Genomic DNA, 6,405 nt, shown 5'->3' on the forward strand with positions numbered 1-6,405 from the left:
GTACCCACCACCCCTTCGACCAAGCCATCCTCGTTGTACTCTCTGCCCAAAAGAACCTCCGGCGTCACATAATACGGCGTACCCACCACCCCTTCGACCAAGCCATCCTCGTTAAGCCACTCAGTAGAGCCGAAATTAGCAAGCTTGAGGTTCCCTCTGGAGTCGAATAGAACGTTCTCCGGCTTAAGGGCGTACCCACCACCCCTTCGACCAAGCCATCCTCGTTGTACTCTCTGCCCAAAAGAACCTCCGGCGTCACATAATACGGCGTACCCACCACCCCTTCGACCAAGCCATCCTCGTTAAGCCACTCAGTAGAGCCGAAATTAGCAAGCTTGAGGTTCCCTCTGGAGTCGAATAGAACGTTCTCCGGCTTAAGGTCTCTATGAACAACGCCGAGACAGTGACAATGAGCCAAAGCTTTGAGAGTCTGTTTGTGGAAAATGGGGAAAATAAATTAGGATTTTTGATAGAGAAATGGGATAGAGATGTAGACAAGATTACTGGTTTTCAGCAAGAAGAAAAGGGCAGGAAGAAGAAGAGGACGATGAAGGGGACGTAGAAGAAAAGGGCAAGATTACTGGTGTTGGTGAAATTTTCTTTTGTGTTTATTTGTTAGTTTTAGGTTTTGAGTTTTAATTAATGATTTATTTTATTTTAATTTAATTAAAATATAAATATTATTTATTATTTTATTTTAATTTAAAACTATATTTGTTTTATTTTTAATTTTTAAATTGATTTACAAATAAAAATTTAAAATTAAATGACGTGGACTAATTAAAGAATGACACGTGGACACTAACCTGGCACATAACGGTTAGGTACCTACGGAAGTTCCACACTAGTGATGGAAGGTATTTTTACCGCCAAAAATACGACTTAGGTATTTATCTGCTACTCGACATAAAACTTAGATATTTATGCTGCAAATTACTCTTTATTATATATAAATTTTTTGGTATGTATTCATATTTTAATAGTAGTATATATAATTTTGTTAGCATGATATATATATTTTTTGAGTATTAATTTAGTATTGTTATAATTTCTTTGTGGTATATAATTTTATTACTACGGTATATTAATTTTCACATATACGATATATCAAATACTGCTGTATATATTTAATGATCTAATATAATTATTTATTTTTGTTACAATATAATAATATGCAATACAAAAAATTATAGAACTTAATTTTATTATTATATATTTTTTTAAAAAAAATATGTGATAAATGTATTTTTTAAAAGGTGACATTTACTAACTTAGTTTTTAAATTTAGGGCCATTTTGCATCTCGGCCCATTTAAAATTGAATTTTATAAAAGGGATTATTTCACAAAAACATAAAAACAACAAAAAAATTACAAAAATACGGTTTCACAGAATTTTAAATATTTGTACGATTTTTTTGATTTTATTTACAGAAAATACGATCTTTTTATGTTGTAATCTTGTTAATTTGTTGTTGATTTTTTGTTATATGTATGTTAGTTTTTGTTGTTATTTTCATGTTACTTTTATGTAGTTTTCTTGTTGATTTTATGTTGTTTTTGTGTTATTTTTTAGAAAACCGTAAAAATGTAAAAAAAAAACATTCTTTAAACGTAAAAATGTAATTATTTTACAAAAAATAGTACCTTATGTAATTATTCCTTTATAAAAAATTGACAAAGGAAATACCATATATAATGTTAAATTTGTATAAATGCCATATAAGGGTGGAAAAGTTTAAAAAAATCATATTTATCAAACTTTTTTTGTAGAATCCCATATTTAGTGTAATTTTCACAAAAAAAAAGATTGGATTAGATCGGATGTCAACTCTTAATTTCCATATAAATATATATATACTGTGTATATTTATTTAGTGTTGTATTTGGGTTATTATTATCAAACTATTAATTTAAATAATAATAATAATAATAATAATTAAATTTAATGTAATTTAATTAAATTTTTTAAATATATAAAATTTAATTTAATTTTAAAATTATTTACAAGAAAATATATCTAACTAATCTTATTGAATAATAAAATAAATGAGTAAATTTAGATTTTTTAAACAATATAAAAAATAAACTTGTTAAGTATGTTTAATTAATTGAATTAACGTCTAATTCAAATTTAAATGAAGATTTATATAAAAAATAATAATTATTTAATTTTGTTGATTTTTTTAAAATAATTATCTATGTTAGATATTTAAAACCATTTTTTTAAAAAAATAATTAATTGATTAATTTAACAGTATTAGTTTTAACCGGTAACTTTAACGAAAAAATTTAAAAACAATCGTTAAACCAACAATTTTTGTTAGATAATCACATTTAATATAAGATATATATACTAGTTATGGTAGCTGATTATGCACGTACTCGTTATTAATTTAAATAAATAGGATATTTGGCCGTTGAACTATGATATTTATAGAGTTTTACCCTTTGAATATTTTTTTATTGCAAAAATTCTCCCGAACTATGCGAATCGTTGCAAATATTCCTCTACAATTACATTCTGCTCGTTTTTATAACAAATTTGCTTATGTGACTATAAGTTATAGGTATAATTGTAGTATAAGGGATTTTTTAATAACTTTAAGCTACCTAAAATTCAATTTATTGACATTAAACATACAAACAATAGCTCTAAAAATACACATACATACTTTTATAATTTATCATTAGACTGTTAGACTATAATATAGAGTATGTAATACAGCATATTATGAAATGCGGAAAATAAACTATAACCATATCGATAATATATGCAATCAAAGATTGATATACCTCCAGCCATTGATCTTTGAGCTTCAATCCCTGCAATAGCTTCGGTATTGGAGTTCGGGCTTCCTCACTCTCTCAACTCTCTTTAGATGGAATTTGCTAATGATATCAGAATTAGTGAGGAGCTCGGGGACCGAGACCCTATATTTATAGGTGAGATATTTTATTAATATCTGTGCCACATTAATTGTCAAAATATTTTAACAATTAATTCAGGAAATCAAATCGGGTAATGAATGTAGAAATCTGACCGTATATAGAATATTACATAATTGATTTTGTCCAGATTCAATGAATATAAAATATTCATTTATCATAAAATCAATTATTTATTTTATTTCCTTAAATAGAAAATTTATTTCCATATATAAAATTTTCTTATATTCTCCCACTTGGTCAGCATTTAAACTAAAACATTCAAACCCAACCTTCCTCATTATATAATAAACATACGAATCATAGCGACATGTCCTCATTGTGAGTCGAGTATTATCTTTCATATATTACAATACATTTACTATATAACAATGTATTTTATGTGGCAATGTACTTAAGTGAATAAACCCTAAACCTTACGTTTATTCAGGTCCTCTGAAATTTTCTCAAATGTAAAATTAAGATGCGCATAAATATGAAAAAAATCAAAATAAGAGTTTCATTGATAATAAATTTATTTGTACAAATTACGTAAGGGAACCAAGTCCCATGTTCTCTACATGATCCTTGAATTTATGAGGTGGCAAGTCTTTTGTCATAGGATCGGCAATCATCAATTTAGTGCTAATGTGTTGAATGACCACTTTATTTTCTTTAACACGTTCTCTAATAGCTAAGTACTTAATGTCGATGTGCTTGCTTCGACTTCCACTTTTGTTTTTCTTAGCCATGAAAACAGCAGCTGAATTGTCACAGAACATCTTTAGCGACCTTGCAATGGAATCAACCACTCTAAGGCCTGAAATGAAACTCTTTAACCATACACCATGTGATGTAGCCTCAAAACAAGAAACGAACTCAGCCTCCATAGTAGAAGTAGCAGTCAAAGTTTGTTTGTTACTCCTCCAGGACACAGCTCCACCAGCAAACATAAACACGTAACCAGACGTAGATTTACGTGAATCAGTACAACCAGCGAAATCTGAGTCTGAGTAGCCAACTACTTCTAGATTGTCAGTTCGTTTGAACATCAGTTTGTAATCCTTAGTACCCTGAAGATACCTCATTACTTTCTTTGCAGCTTTCCAGTGGTCTATCCTCGGGTCACTCTGAAATCTTCCTTAACATTCCGACAGAATAAGCAATGTCGGGTCTTGTGCACACCTGAGCATACATTAGGCTTCCAACAACAGAAGCATAAGGAATGTTCTTCATTTCTTCTCTTTCAAAATCATTCTTTGGACACTGGCTCAAATTTAATTTATCACCCTTCACAATTGGAGCAACGCTCGGTGAACAATCTTTCATATGAAATCTTTCTAAAACTCTGTTGATGTAGGCTTCTTGAGATAAACCTAAGATACCTCGGTATCTATCTCTATGAATCTTAATGCCTATGAGATAGGATGCTTCACCCATGTCTTTCATCTCAAAGTTCTTTAAAAGAAATTGTTTCACTTCACGTAGCAACCCTTTATCATTGGATGCAAGAAGAATATCGTCCACATATAAAACAAGAAAATAGATCTTACTCCCACTTTCCTTCAAGTATATGCATTGATCCATGACATTCTCTTCAAATCCAAAGGAAGAGATGACATCATCAAATTTAAATACCATTGGCGAGATGCTTGTTTTAATCCATAGATGGACTTCTTAAGCTTGCATACCAAATCCTGGCCTTCACTAGAGGAGAATCCTTCTGGTTGTTTCATGTATACCTCCTCCTCTATATCACCATTCAGAAAAGCAGTTTTTACATCCATTTGCTCTAGCTCTAAATCAAAATGGGCAACTAATGCCAAGATGACTCTGAGGGAATCTTTCTTTGATACAGGAGAAAAAGTCTCAGTATAGTCAATTCCTTCTTCTTGAGTGAATCCTTTAGCAACAAGTCTCGCTTTGTATCTCTCAGTGTTGCCTAATGAGTCTTTCTTAGTTTTATAGACCCATTTACAACCAATGGCTCTCGCCCCATTAGGCAGCTTTACAAGTTCCCAGACTTTGTTGCACCTCATAGAATTCATTTCATCATCCATAGCATTGTACCACAATTTTGATTCTCTACTGTTCATAGCTTGTAAAAACGTTTCTGGATCAATTCCAATTCCAATATCAGATTCTAATAAATACACAACATAGTCTTTGTAAATCTTTGGTTTGACAGGTCTAGTAAATCTTCTTAAGACTTCACCAACAGGCTCTTGGGGAGCAGCAGCTGGTTCAACAGGTTCAGTAGGTTGTTCAACAGTTGCAGGCAACTCTTGAACATCTTGATCTACTGGATTATCATTACCAACTTGTGGATCTACTTGATCTACAAGAGTGTTAACCATTATCAATCTTGCTTTTGAAGTGGAAGGTTTTGAAGGATCTTTCTCAGGACCTAAATCATTTGATTGATCACTCCCACTGATCAAGGCATTCTCAAGAAATTTTGCATTCCTTGATTCCACAATTTTTGTGCTATGAGATGGACAATAAAACTTGTAACCTTTAGACTTTTCAGCATACCCTATAAAGAATCCGCTTATGGTCCTTGGGTCCAATTTCTTCTCTTGTGGATTATATATTCTGACTTCAGATGGACATCCCCAATTGCGTACATGATTTAAACTTGGTTTCCAACCTTTCCATAATTCAAAAGGAGTTTTTGAGACTGCCTTTGTTGGATTTCGGTTTAATATGTACACGGATGTCTTTAAAGCTTCAGTCCACAAGGATTTAGGAAGGTTAGAGTTTCTACTAAGCATACTCCGCACCATGTCCATTAATGTTCGGTTTCTTCTTTCTGCAACACCATTTTGCTCGGGTGTACCGGGCAAGGTGTAATGGGCAACAATCCCATTTTCTTCAAGAAACTTCTCAAATGGACCAGGTGCTTGTCCATTTCAGTGTATCTACCATAATACTCACCTCCTCTATCTGATCTCACTATCTTAATTTGCTTGTTGCATAGTTTCTCTACTTTAGCTTTAAAATCTTAAAGACATCTAATGCTTCACTTTTATTATGAAGTAAGTAGATATACATGTAGCGTGAGTAATCATCTATGAATGAGATGAAGTATTTCTGACCATGTGAGTCCATGTTTGGACTACATATATCAGTATATATGATTTCTAATATTTTAGAATTCCTATGGACACCAGCTTTGACAGACTTGGAGGTTCGCTTTCCCTTAATGCAATCCACACAAGTATCAAAGTCAGTAAAATCTAAGGTATTGAGTACCCCATCTTTTACCAACCTTTTAATTCTATCAATGGAGATATGTCCCAATCTCCGGTGCCACAATGTACAGGAATCCTCTTTCATAACACATCCTTTTAGTGCCAGCGTGAACATGCATAACATTATTAGTGGTATTATTTTATAAATTAAGGCAGTATAGACCATCAACAAAATACCATTTCCAACACATTCAGATTTATAATATAAATTGAAATATTTGTCTA

This window comes from Cannabis sativa, chromosome 4, assembly GCF_029168945.1.
Source record: "Cannabis sativa cultivar Pink pepper isolate KNU-18-1 chromosome 4, ASM2916894v1, whole genome shotgun sequence".
In the NCBI taxonomy this organism is placed as follows: domain Eukaryota; kingdom Viridiplantae; phylum Streptophyta; class Magnoliopsida; order Rosales; family Cannabaceae; genus Cannabis; species Cannabis sativa.